The sequence below is a fragment of the Chiloscyllium punctatum genome, chromosome 4 (assembly GCF_047496795.1).
Source record: "Chiloscyllium punctatum isolate Juve2018m chromosome 4, sChiPun1.3, whole genome shotgun sequence".
Taxonomy (NCBI): Eukaryota; Metazoa; Chordata; class Chondrichthyes; order Orectolobiformes; family Hemiscylliidae; genus Chiloscyllium; species Chiloscyllium punctatum.
Window position 1 is genome coordinate 137261077 of NC_092742.1, and position 14865 is coordinate 137275941.

The 14865-nt window shown below is 41.0% G+C and overlaps 1 non-coding gene across 1 annotated transcript; it reads left to right on the top strand.

The window, feature by feature from the left end:
• The first annotated feature begins 2273 nt into the window (after positions 1–2273).
• On the top strand, positions 2274–2352 carry trnai-aau (transfer RNA isoleucine (anticodon AAU)). Its single transcript has one exon. It is a non-coding gene; the product is annotated as a tRNA-Ile (tRNA).
• Positions 2353–14865: the final 12513 nt, after the last annotated feature.

The following is a 14865-nucleotide window of genomic DNA, read 5'->3' on the forward strand; positions in this document are numbered from 1 at the left end:
CAAAAGTTCGCATCTGAATATTTATTCAGGTTTATAAAGGTTTCTGCCGCTCTGAACAATGCAGACAGTGTATTCCAAATTCCAACAACCCCATGTCTGATAAAGCTTTTTCGCACATCTTCTCAAACCTTTCTGTCTTTCTCCTTAAGTCTCTGGCCCCTGCTGATCGATCCCTCCATCAATGGGAAACTCGTTCAGTCAACCCTATCTATACCCTAACTCAATCATGTCTTGTCTACATCTCCTTTACACTGCGACAAACACTCCACTCTGTCCTGTCTTTCATCACAACTGAAACTCTTCAGCCCAAACAATATCCCGGTAAATATCTCCTGCAATTTTCTCAGTGTGATAACAGCCCTGCTATAATGTGACTTGCAAAACTGCACAACGACACTCTTGTGTGAGTCTTATGAGCATTTGTTTTAAAATTTCTGGATTAGTATGAGGGCGATTCTGGCTAAGCAGAATTTATTACCCATTCCGAATTGCCCAGAGGTCAGTTGAGACTTAACCATATTGCTATGAGTCTGAAGTCACATGCAGCCCAGACCAAGTAAGGATAGTAGATTCCATTCTGAAATGACATCAGTGAAACAGATTTTCTTTCAACAACTGTCAATGGATCTATAGCAGTCATTAGATTCTTCCTTGCAGATATTTTTGGATCCAAATTTGACAATCATGGCATGATGGGATTCAAGCCCGAGTACCCAGACTATTACCTCGGTCTCTAGATTATCAATCCTATGAAATTACCACAAGACCAACGCAGAAAGCCATAAAAGCGGATCTTTAACAATAAAATGTCTTTTCACCAGAACTGCCCTGGGTATTTTCCATGAGCCTGACGCTACAATTGTCTCTGGTCAGTAAAAGCTGTGACAATGTGATTGATTTCACAACCGCGGTATCCAAATGGATTGATTTGTTTGAAGGTCCCGATGGTGGGATTGGGGCACGTTCACCCAACAACAGTGACCGCAGCAGCAGCACAGACAGAACAGTATGAATGTGAAAGAGAGTGATAGATTGGGCATTGCCTCAGAGAAATGGGAGGTGGGATGGAATGGAGGTTTAATGATCGTGGGAAGGACCGGAATCTCTGAAAACGGGTGTGTTTGAACCCTGATATATGAAACGCAGAGATGTAAGAGAACGGAATTTGAAGGTAAAACAATTAATTTCTTAGCATGTGTCACAAAAAGGACAACGGAGAGAACACTTAGTGCTGTGATTTGGTTTCAAATCGAGGTTGCTGTGGTCACAATGCAAAATACCGACAACCACGATCACAGTAACCACAGAACAGGATGCTTGCAAGCAGCAATAAGTATACTAGCAGAGGAAATGTTGGGAAGAATAGCACATGTACAATATCAGTACTCAGTGAACAGTGACAGACATGTGGGAACTGAGAATGAGCTGAATCTTTCAGTTCCATGTCTTCAGAGGCTGTGGAGATCACTTGAATGAGAATGTTGAAAAATTAGATTGATCGATTCCGACAAAACATCAAAGACTCGGGGGACAGTACAGGATATTGTTGAAATGTATGCTTCAATAGCATTTCAGCTTAACATTGGCACAGCCGCTCATCCCCAACCGGAAATGGAGATGGGAAAAACTGCGCAGTTACTCTCTGGCTCCAGAGATGCAATCGGTGAGCGTGCTGCCCTTCTATGATGGAATAGAGGCGCAGAAAATTACGAGGTTGAGTGTGCTCCTGCTCAGGGGAATGCTTGTCCCCTTTTATACGATCATAGCGATTTACACTGCATCTCTCTATGACAGCTGAGTGGCACAAGTGGAGCGTGTTGAGCCCTTAACTTGCAGACACCAAAGAAACTGAGTTGTTCGGGAGCAGAAAGAACCCCACTGATCGATTACAATTCAAATGCATTCGGCATAATGTTCGTAGAAGTTAATCAGCAGCACATAACCCTGACTCCAAAGGTCTGTGAGTATCCAGAAGAACAGTGAGCGATCGTTGAAGGTACGGTTCTCCAGACGAAATTTGTCAACGTGAGAAGCTGCAGCTGAGCTGGTGGCGTTGCGATTGAAATTGCATGCGTCAGGACATTGTGCTTAATTTTAGATATCAGAGCAAATGGTTAACTCGAGTATGCGCGTTCGGAAAAGTAAATATTTTTTTTGTTGAAAAGCTTTGCAACGAAAGGAAATACTTCAGACTATCGTGCGATCGATGAGAAGCAGAAAATGTAGAGCAGCCGTGGTTGTGAGCACCGGCATTTGCTTTCGCTGGGCCGCCGGCGTTGGTCGGTTAGCTCAGCTGGTTAGAGCGTGGTGCTAATAACGCCAAGGTCGTGGGTTCGATCCCCACACTGCGCTTGTGTGGTTGCTGTGTTTCCAAACAACGTGCTCCACAAAGCCGGAAGCGTCCTCTGCGCAATAAAACATTTGATAGGGTTAGACGCACGACTTGATCGCCGTACCCGTGATGACTGGTGGATGTTGCCTGCAGCAAAACAACCAGTCTCAGTTGTTTTCACCAACAAATGCAAAACATGAAATATGTGCAGTATTAGGCAGACCTGGCACCGTCTCGGAGGAGAACCAGAGTTCACGCTTCAATTCAATCAAAGATTCGTTCGTGTTATTTTCCTGTATCTCTGTTAATACTCGTCACACGACTTCCAGAGGCAATTCGTTCGCTTGCTCACCTCTCATGCATCGACACTGGAGTTATCATATCACCAGCAATATCATAGAGCCATTAATAAAAGCAAATTACTGCGGATGCTGGAATCTGAAACCAAAAGAAAAAATGCTGGAAAATCTCAGCAGGTCTGGCACCATCTGCAAGGAGAGAAAAGAGCTGACGTTTCCAGTCTAACTGATTAAAGATAAAGATAAAAACAAAGGGGGAGTATTATGGAGCTATATATATCACGCTGAGAGAAGGTGAGTCAAGGCTCCAGATGCAAAGGTGATAATGACAGTGCATGGAGAGATTAAAGGGAGATTAAGAGGCGTGAATGACCCAGGCTGAAGCCAGCGCTATGTGACAAAATATGTGAGGGATGGGTGAAGCAGAGACAAAATGGAAAACAGGGGAGAAGGGTAGCAAAGCGGGAAGAGGAGAGGAAAAAGGTATTGAGAGAGTGGGGAGTGAGAGAAAGAGAGACAATCAAGAAATAAGAGGTACAGAACAGTGAAAAAAAACACAACTAAAAAGTTAAATAAAATAATTGAAATACAATTACCTGAAGTTGTTTGAATTCAACAAACTCAGACAATTTTACTTCATGTTTTTATTTATCTTTTTTATCATTTCACCTGCACTATCATAGAGCCATTAGATATGGACAGCACTGAAAACACAGTCTTCGGTCGCACTCGCCCATTCCGAACAGATTTCCTCAACTGATTCAGTCGCGATTGCATGCACTTGACCCATTTCTCTCTAAACCTTTCCTATTCAAGTACACGCCCAGATTCCTTAACAGTATTGGAATTATACCATCCATCACCAGCTCGTCTGGTAACTCATTCCAGAAACGCACCACCCTCTGCGTGCAGCCGTTGCCCCTCACTGCCTTTCGAATTCTCACCCTCCCACACCAGATTTATACCCTCGAGTTCTGAACTGCCCCACCTGAGCGAAAGGAACTTGTCTATTTACCCGATTCATTCCCCTCATGATTGAAAAACCTCCATAAGATCAGCTCCCAGCCTCTGACACGCCAGGCGAAATAGTGAGCGAGTGTTCAGCCTGTAAACGTTTGCACCTTTTCCATTTTCAAATGTAGGATGATGTAGCATGCTGTCTGAAGCAATCATTTTAGCAGCTGACCTGTCGCTGACAAACTCTGCAGGAAGGCCTGACAACTTGCTAAATATGCTGTCAAACGAAGATTGCATAAGCAACATGAGTCATTGAGCAAAACGTGCAATTGACTTCTGAGCTGTTGCTGACACCAAAGCAACTGCGTCGTTCGGGAGCAGAAAGAACCCCACTGATCGATTACAATGCAAATGCATTCGTCATAAGGTTCATAGCAGTTAATCAGTAGCACATAACCCTGACTCCAAAGGTCTGTGAGTATCCAGAAGAACAGTGAGCGATCGTTGAAGGGACGTTTCTCCAGACGAAATTTGTCAACGTGAGAAGCTGCAGCTGAGCTGGTGGCGTTGCGATTGAAATTGCATGCGTCCGGACATTGTGCTTAATTTTAGATATCAGAGCAAATGGTTAACTCGAGTATGCGCGTTCGGAAAAGTCAATGCTTTTTTTGTTGAAAAGCTTTGCAACGAAAGGAAATACTTCAGACTATCGTGTGATCGATGAGAAGCAGAAAATGTGCAGCCGCATTTGCTTTCATCGCACCAGCCGCGCTCATTGGTTCGCTCGGCTCTAACCAGTGCGCCAACGCTGCACATGGTCAGTGTGGTGATTGAACCCACATTTTTGGTGTCAGTCGCACCATGCTCTAACCAGCTGAGCTAACCAGCCAATGCCTTCCACCTGGCGAAAGCAAATGCCTATATTGCCGGTGTTCACAATCACGGTATCAGGGTTTCCTGCCCCGGGGAGACACCAGGAACTCTTGATAAACTTGAAGGTGGGACCCTGTGGGGAAGAGGTATCCTTCCTAGTAGTTACGGGGGCAGCATGGTCGTCGCTGAATTTTAAACCAAAGAAAGTAGGAATGTCAACACGGTCAATTACTGTTTCCAGGGGTTCAAGGGGAAGTATTTACTGTTCCAGTATTTAAACCTGTGATGATCGAAGGTCCGAAGGATACAGTTACAGGGGAACAGTTGTATATCCCTGATATAGGAAGTAAGTTACTAGGGACAGATTTAATTACCCTCTTAGGACTGGAGACTTGAATTCAGGAAAAAAGAATTAGTTGTACAAATGGCAATGTTGACAGAAGATGTGGAGAGAGAGGTAGACCCTATTATATGGGCGAGAGAAGGGAACCGTGGAAAAATGCAGATCCGTCCCTTAGAAATAAGTTTAAAAAGGTAAGGGGATGTTGTTTATGAGCAACAATATCCCATGTCCATAGAAGGTAAACGAAGACTGCAGCCACTAATTGAGGGGCTAGAGATGGACTGTTGGAGCTAAGTATGTCTCCTTATAATATCCTAATTCCACCAGTGCGTAAATCCGATCGAAGTTATCGATTGGTGCAGGAGTTGAGAAATTTGAATTGTACGTTATTAAGTACGATCCCTCATGACCACAAATGGTTTAGTGTGATAGATTTAAAGGATGCCTTTTGGGAGAAAATTCGGAATTTTTTGCCTTTGAATGGAAAGATCCCCAAAAAAGGACGGAAACACCAATACCAGTGGACTGTGCTCCCCCAGGGGTTTATGCAATCCCCAAATTTATTTGGCCAGATGTTAGAACAAATATTGGAGAAATTTAGCAGCCCCAAGGGAACTACCCTGTTGCAGTATGTAGACGACCTCTTAGTAACAGGAAAGAGAAGAGAAAGAGTAGTAGAAGCCACGAAAAAAAAATTGAATTTCCTGGGTCAACAGGGACCGTGGGTATCTAAAAACAAATTACAATATGTGGACCGAGAAGTGAAATACTTGGCACATTTAGTTCGTGAGGGAAGCGAAAGGGAAGCCTGGAAGGGTTAAAGGGAATAGTGGGGAATCTGCTGCCAGGAATAAACGGGAATATCATAATTTTGGGGTTTTACGGGATATTGCAGATTGTGGATTGATTCTTATGCTCAAAAGACGAATAAATTATATCTCAAACTATTAGAGGAGGAACCAAAGTGTCTGAGTTGGGAAGAAGAGGAAAAAAAACTATTTAAGAATTCAAAAGAGATCTGATCCATGCCCCCGGGTCAGCCTTACCTTCTCTAGATAAACCTTTCCATCTCTTTGCTACCATATATTAAGAGCGCGGCTTTGGGAGTATTAACCCAGAGGTGGGGAGGAATGAAACAGCCAGTAGCATATCTTTCAAAGCTATTGGATCCAGTATGCCGGGGGTGGCCTGAGTGTGTGCAGGCTGTGGCTGCCACTGCACTGTTGGTGGAGGAAAGCAGGAAGCTTACACTTGGGTGCTGACACTTGTAAGCACTCCACACCAAGTGAGAACGATCCTAAACCAAAAAGCTGGATGATGGTTGACAGACTCACGGGTTCTGAAATATGAGGCAATATTAGTAGAAAAGGATGATCTAGTGTTGGTCACACATAATTCTTTAAATCCAGCTGCCTTTCTTTGGAAAGGGGAAGGAGACTCTCCTTAGAATCCAGAGCACTACTGCCTTGACATTATAGAATACCAAACTAAGGTCTGCATGGACCTGAGAGATGTTCCGCTTCATGCAGGAGCCTGACTGTTTATAGACAGATCATCCCGGGTGACCGAAGAGAAAAGACATAATGGGTATGCAGTTGTAGACGGGCTGGAAGTTGGTGTGGTAGAGGCAGGAAGGTTGCCACTTGGGTGGTCAGCTCAGACCTGCGAACTCTATGCATTGGAAAGTGTCCTTAGGGCGTTAGAAAATAAAGAGGGAGCAGCACACAGTGACTCTAAATATGTATTTGGTGTTGGAACTTTCGGAAAGATCTGGCAGGAAAGAGGACTGATCAATAGCCGGGGGAAGGAATTTGCACACGTGGAGTTAATTAAACGGGTCTTGGAATCCCTATTACTCCCCTGAGAAATAGCGGTAGTGCATGTAAATGGTCATCAGAAAGGAAATGAACCAGAAGTTAAGGGGAATAGATTAGGCGATAAAGTGGCTAAGGAAGCAGGCCTGGACACACAAGGAGTGCTAATTCATTCCCTAATATCTCCTGTTCCTGATCCCCGGAAGCTCTTATATTTACTGAAAGAATTGAAAAAAGAATTGACAGATTTTGGGGCTGAAAAAAAACAGCAGATGGGCATTGGATGTTACCTGATGGAAGGGAAATGTTAAACAAAATGATGATGGGAGAAATTATGGCTGTCCTACATCAAGTCAGCCATTGGGCAGTACAAGCAACGTATCTTTTAGTTCTTAGGGAATATGGATGTAAAGGAATATATACAATTGCTAAACACATATGTGAGGGATGTATCATATGCAGAAAGGTAAAAAATAAAGTCGTGAGAAAACAGACCTCGGGAGGAAGAGACCCGGGATTGAGACTCTTCCAGAGTATATAAGAAGATCATACTGAACTACCCAGAGCAGGAAGACTAAAATATATGCTGGTCATAGTAGATCATCTATCTGGTTGGGTTGAGGCTACTGCCACTGCGAGTGTGGTGTGTAAAACAATATTGGAGCACATAATTCCCCGATATGGGCTAGTGAACCATATAGATTTCGACCAAGGAACTCATTTTACCTCTAAAGTGTTACAGGAGATAATGAAAGGGTTGGGAATTTCCTCAGGAAACAGAGTTTATTGGCACAGACTCCACCCCTTGAATTCACCGTTCATCCCATCCGGCCGGGAGATTGGGTCTTAGTAAAATCATGGACAGAGACTAAATTGCAGCCGGACTGGGAAGGGCCATATCAGGATCCTTTGATTACCGAAACTACAATAAGGACAGCGGAGAAAGGCTGGACTCACTACACTCGGATCAAAGGGCCAGTGAAATCTCCAGTTGAGGAAGAAGTCTGGACAGCCGAATCAACGGAAGACCCGCTGAAACTCAGGCTGAAGAGACTTAGAGTAACTGATTATACAGTGGCGACGCGAGCGCAGGATTATTTCTGTAGGATTGTGTATTAAGTTTTATTGTACTTCAGCAGAATTTTTAGAATGCTGGGGATCTTAGAGTTATGATGCTAGCTCTGTTCGTATTTGGATTTTGTCAAATATAATTTCATATGTATTATTAACGGTCCCTGCATCTGATAATCCGCAAGAAATAGACACTGATGCATGCAGTTTAGTAAATTGTGGGATGTAGATAATCAGAGACAGTACTGCAGCTCAGAGATACATCTTAAGTCCTTTGGGGATGGTACTTGGTAAAATGGTCTTGGAACAATACACAGGGCCACCTTCTGGTTTTCTCCCACAATCCAAAGATATGCAGGTGAGGTAAATTGACCATGCTAAGCTGCACGTTCTGTTCAGGGATGTGTGGGTTATATGCATTAGTCAGGGGTAAGTGTCCAGTAATCTGAGAGCAGAATGGTGCTGAGTGGATTATTCTTTGGAATGTCAGTGTGGACTTGTTGGGCCAAATGGCCTGTTTCCACACAGTAGGGATTGTATAAACTTAGAATTGTGTTTCGTGAAACAAAACTGACCATTATTTTTAACTGTTGCATTAAAAACTTACCTTTAACTGTCAATTGTCAATATGTAAAATATCTCAATGTTACTGAAATCAATGTTCAAACAAAACACTGCACATAAAGCCGCACAAAGATCTTCATGACCATCTAATTACTATTCAGTGGAATAATCACAGTAAAATTTTACTGTTTCTGAGATCAATCCCCACTATCACAGTAAGGATCAGGTTATCATTCCCTTCAATAAATGCAATCGTTGTCCTCTGGTATTTCAGTTCAGTCGTTATACACCATACTGGTTGTTCAAAGCATGGTTATTCTTTATTATGAAGGGCCAAGTGTTCTTACGGCAAGAGATGTTGTTCGATCTGATTTGATGCATGTTCTCAAACAAGTTTTCACTATAAATATTGCAAAATATGTGTTTATTTGGTATTGTTCAGCTGCTGATGCTAACATTTTCAGTTCATGTTCATTAAGCATATTTGGAGAAAGTGAGGAAGGCTGTGGTGTTGCAAAAGTGCAGGCACATTCAAAGAGCAGGAGTATCGAAAAGATTCCTGATGAAGGGCTTATGCCCAAAACATCGATTCTGCTTCTCCTTGAATGCTGCCTGACCTGCTGTGCTTTACCGGTACAACGCTCTTGCCATTTGACTAAATATTCAGAGACAATACTAAAAGTTACCTCTGTCAATTTAATTACTGTGCCTTCTATTCACGGAACGTTTGATGTTAATTGCTCCTCTTTTTCTTCTTAAATCTGATACAAATTTCAAAATACAGAACACATTAAAATTCACATGAATCATAAATTTACGTTCTCGACAAGAAAACCAATGGAAGGCGATATTGAATTCTTGAACAGCCTACACATTTGAATGAAAAAGCAATTCCTTCTAAAAAATGTTTCCACGTCTGTATCTTTTTCTCAATTCAATAATCCTGCAAGTTTATAATTGTCAGTTGATCTCTCTGAATGAGTACCTAATCAATGTCAATGTAACAGCTGAAACATTAACAACAGATTGATAACTGGGTGTTAAAGACCTTATTTGAAGCCAACAAATGTTTGATATTTCCTAGAATTCCACCAGAAAACATACTTGAATCATAATACAAGAAGTGAGATGTGCAAACCTTATTTTTAAATGAACAAACTCCAATATTTCCAAAGCATTTCAATCTTACGGTCAAAATGAACAGGTGAATGGAAAAATAAAAACAAATTTCTGACAATTCATAAACTGAACAACAATTACAAATTCACTTTGATCAAAGGACAGAGTAAGAAATAGCTGAATCACAACATTTAGTAACAAAGTAGGTAATCAGCTGACTGACAAGTAATACGTGGTAGCATTTGTTAGTTTACTGAAGAAGATATCAACTTTATTTTCAATTTATACAACGACAGAATAATGTTCAATGTGTTTCAATTTTTTTGGACTTGCCCCTTTGCAGCAATAAAAGATCAATCTCATTACTTAGACATGGTAATCTTTAATTCTACAACATTTTCAAATATTCTCCAGGAATTTATAAGCGACAGAATTAGATACAGGTCTCCCCACTATCCGAAAGTAAAGCGTTATTATGAAACCTTACATAAACTGAAAAGGCGTTCGTCGAAGAAGCATTAATTTAATGGGAAACACCTCCCCTTTTCTTCGTAAAAGTGAAAATCCTCTTCAGATTTCTTCCAGTCAGAGAAAACAGGGACAGATGTAAGTCTTTTGTAAAAGCAAAGTGGCTAAAGCGAATTTTCCAACACATATTTCTTGGTAAACTGACACAAATAAGCATCAGAGTTTGTGATTATTGATATAATAGATAAAAGCAGATCTAATGTTGGATTGAAAAGCAGTTCAATCTGTGCTTAGGTACTCTCTAATCTCCATTCAGATAGCTCTTGATATATTTGTGGTGAAGGTGTGATTTGAAACCTTCCCTCGGGTTTAGTAATAGAGACACTGCCACAGCTCCACAGGCTCCTTTCGTAATGTTCCCACTCAGGACGGCAGGACTACAATATTATGTTTAATATGGTGACTCAAAATGAAAACTAATCAGCTGTTTATTCTAGTAATTTGAATGGGAATTAATTAGGTAGTTTCTGTGTGCAATGGACTGGAAATTAAACAATATTTTACACGAACAATAGAATAAATGAATGATAGTCTTAAATAAAGAGAATCTCGTGACAATTCTTTGAAAGACAAATTGACAAAACTGCGTGATCATTGTACTTTAATTTTAAAAATGCATCAGTCATTCAAAATGAAAATTCAGCCGAAGACAAGTTCCCTTCCTGTCAACAACGTACAACTTCCACAATTTCAAAATGAACAGTCATTGATAAAGGAAGGAACAAACAGATGCTAATTCTATTTTCTTCACATAAACGTGCGATGAATTTTAAGTAAGTTTCATATATGTAAAAAGGAAACTCTTATTGTGGTTCTAAATACAATAAATGTGAGCATGAAGTGAAACATAATCAAATCAATTTAACTGTGTTTTCTCAGTTAAAATACCGTTCAATATTCAATGTAGTCGAGTGATTGTACACTGCAATATCTTTACATTAATTCAGTGCTGAGACATAATTCCACATTTATACCCCTTATAGTGAAGCACACTTGTGCCAGGAGTCTGAGCAGGTAGGGGAGGTCTTTACTGAGTACTTTGCTTCAGTATTCACAAGTGAGTGGGACCTTGTTCCTTGTGAGGACAACGTGAAACAGGTTGATATGGTGGAACAGGTCGAAGTTCAGACAGAGAATGTGCTGAAAATATTTAAAAATCATGGGGATAGATAAGTGCCCTGGGCCAGAACGGATATAACCTATGTTGTTATGGGAAGGGAGGCAATTGATTACTGTGTTTTGGCAATGATCTTTGCATCCTTACTGTCCACTCGAGTCATACCAGATGATTGAAGGTTGGCAAAAGTTATTCCCTTATTGAAGAAAGGCAATTGAGATGATCCTGGGAATCATCGATGAGTCAGTCTTACATCAGTTGTGGGCAAATTCTTGGAGAGAATTCTGAGAGACAGGATTTATGATTATTTGGAAAAGCATAGATTAATTAGAGATGGTCAACATGGCTTTGTGAGCGGCAGATTATGCCTCACAAGCCTCATTGAATTATTTGAGGTTGTGGCAAACACATTGGTGAGGACAGAATAGTGGACGTGGTGTATAAGGATTTTAGCAAGGTGTTTGATAAGGTTCCCCATGGTAGGCTCATTCAGAAAGTAATGAAGACATGGGATATAGGGAAACCTGCCTGGTTAGATAATAAATTGGCTGACCCATAGAGGACAGGGTGAGATTACATTGATAGTTTTCAGCTTGGAGCACAGTGACCAATGGTGTTCTGAAGGGATTAGTTCTGGGACCTCTGCTCTTTGAGATTTTTACAAATGACTTGGATGAGGAAGTGGAAGGGTGGGTTAGGAAGTTTGCCAATGATACGAGGGTTGGTGGAGTTGTAGATAGTGTGGAGGGCTTTTGTCGGTTGCTAGAGGACATTGACAGGATGCAGAGCTGGGCTGAGAAGTGGCAGATGGAGTTCAACCTGGGAAAATGTGAAGTTATGCATTTTGGAATTTCAAATTTGAATGCATATTTTCAGATTAAATGCAGGATTCTTGACAATGTGGAGGAACAGAAGGATCGTGGGGTGCATGTCCATACATCCCTCATAGCTGACATCCAAGGTGATAGGGTTATTAAGACGGTGCATAGTGTGTTGACTTTCATTAGCGGGGAGATTGAATATAAGAGCCACGAGGTTATGCTGCAGCTCTACGGATCCCGGATGAGACTACACTTGGAATATTGTATTCTGTTCTGATCATCATTAGACATAGGATGCGGAAGCTTTAGAGAAGGTGCAGATGAGATTTATCAAGATGTTGCCTGGACTGGAAGGCATGTCTTATAAATAAAGGTTGACAGAGCTGGGGCTTTGGTCATTGCAGTGAAAGAGGATGATAGTTTACTTGATAGTTTTGTGTAAGATGATGAGAGGCATAGATAGAGTGGATAATGAAAGACTTTTCCCCACAATTTGGCATAATTTTAAGATGAATGGGGGGAGTTGTGGGGAGTTGACAGAGATAGTTTCTTTATAGGTAGTGGTGAGTGTGTGGAATGCACTGCCAGTGGTGGTAGTAGATTCAGATCCATCAGGGACATCTAAGCGACTCTTGGATAGGCACATGGATGATAGCAAATGAAGGGCATGTTGGTAAGTTTGATCTTATGTATTGGATAAAATGTCGGAACAACATCGTTGGCAAAGGGCCTCTCCTGTACTATACTGTTCTATATTCTATGGATTGAAATGAACAATTATTACATATTAGCAACATATAGATTTTCAAATTCTAATAGCATACTTAAGAATAATGATAGATTTCATCTTGCTATTTGACTGTGCTATCTGCAAAAATGAACAGGAATTGTTGCAGGGAAAAGTAATTAGGTTTTTCTAAATTTATAAGGCTGGGATTACACAGATCATTCAAATGAGCAAAAGTTATTGTTAACAGTGCGCGTTGCATCAGAAATAATGGATTCTTTTATAGGTGTGTTGATTGGAAATAAAATGGATTTTTATATTACTGTATAGGTACGAGGGAAGATTGGATTAAATTCAAATATAAACTTCACTGTAGTTGTTAGCAAGACTAAACGAAAGCATACTATAATTATTGTCATGCAAATGTCTTAACAATTACTGTTAGAATCCTGAAAAAATGATATATTGTACAATTTTTCAAACAGTCAATAAATTAAATTGTGAACCTCAGTATACTTGTAACGCAGACCAATTGTTAAGCAATTATTGGAATGGTAATGACTTGATAACTAATGCTAAAATCTAAACATATAAATTGGTTCAATACTTTGTCAGCATGTTGCTCTGAAATTGATTGGATATTTATTAAGATCAGTAAACTGAGGGACAAAATATACTAGAACGCTTGATAGAATTGAAGGAAATAATGAGACAGTGTTTATTGAGCAGGATTGTTTTTGTTTAAAAATGCAGTTGATGCAAGAATAACATATTTTCCACCATTGGTTTTCTTGTAGAGACATGTTTTTTTTTAAAATGTCATGATTCAAGGTTGAGACACTTGTGTCAGAGTCTGCAAAGGGGAGAGTAAGAGAGAATGAAATTCTAAATAAGCAGAAAGGAAAGGAACTGGCGAGCAGAGGAGCTCCAACTGTAGTGTCTCACCCTGCTAATATCTTATTGTGTGAGTTGGAACGCAGACTAGTCAAGCAACAAGCTGACACAGTCATACGCACAGAATCATAGCTTACAATGTCCTAGACACCATCGTCGCCATCCCTGTGTGTCCTGTCCCACCGGCAGGACATGGATGTAACTGAAATGCTGAAACGTGCAGTGTAATGGACTAAGATGTGCAGAATGTGATCAATATGATTTATTTGACATTTCTCCAGAATATTAAACTCCAGTCCAATTTGAAAAGTTAATAGAGTCATCGCACATGAACTACAAATGTCAGAAAAAAATTATCAGAAAGTTACAGCACACTTGGCCAATCCTGGATATGTGTTGGCTATAATAGAACTCCCCAGGCTTTGCAGCTTTTTGTACTCACCATTGAGAGCAAAAATTTCAGACTGAACTCTGCCCTCTATGCTTTTATAATCTGTTATTTAACATATTTCTTTGGCAGCTGCACATCTTGTTTCCTTGTTTCTTTCCCAGCTCTAAATTCATTACCCGTGGCCTTGAGGGACGACCATTTCTACTGTTGCATCTCTCCTGCCTTCCCCCGTGTGACAGACTGTCTTTTTGTCCTTGTCTCACCCCACCTTGCTCACAACCTGTTATATTTCTGATGGTTCCCCGACCTCTGTGACTTTCACTGCGCCCCCTGGGTAAATGGTGCAAGTTTTGAATTCTCTTCCTCCTGAGATAATCAGAAATCTTTCCGGTTGCAGTGTTCCCCAGATTTTATTTTGAAAAGCAGAGCATTTGTGTCAGAGTCATGTTTTTATTGAGCCTTCATCCACAATTCTGAGCAGTTGCGTGTAATTTGTGAACCTCCCACAGATGTGTAACGTTACTGGATTGGCTATGTGAACATGGCCACAGTGTGCAATTTAGGTGGTTTGGGCTAGCCATGATTAATGTGGGGTTATGGGGCTAGGGTGGGTGAGCAAGTCATTGCAGACTCGATGGGCCGAATAGACTCTTTCTGCACCCACTGGATTCTGTGATTCTAAGTCGTTGTGATTGTTGTCACATTTTCCTCATGCCAGGTTCATTCAACTCAGATACATATGATTCTGTGGGTGCTCACTCGCTCCTTCCCTTCAGTTTTACATCAATTTCACACTGTATGTGAGGATGGGAATGGATTTGTAAATATAAATACTCCAGCAGAAACCCCTCCCAGGTCAGGAACTGTTTCTGCTCCTTTCATCACTCACAAGGAACAGGAAAATAAAGGTTCAGTCACAAAGCTTACAGGAACATAGCGGTTATAATCACCAGAAAAGGCTGAACAGCTCAAAACGCTTTTCTCAAGAAAAGAGGAGGCTCAGAGACAACCTGGT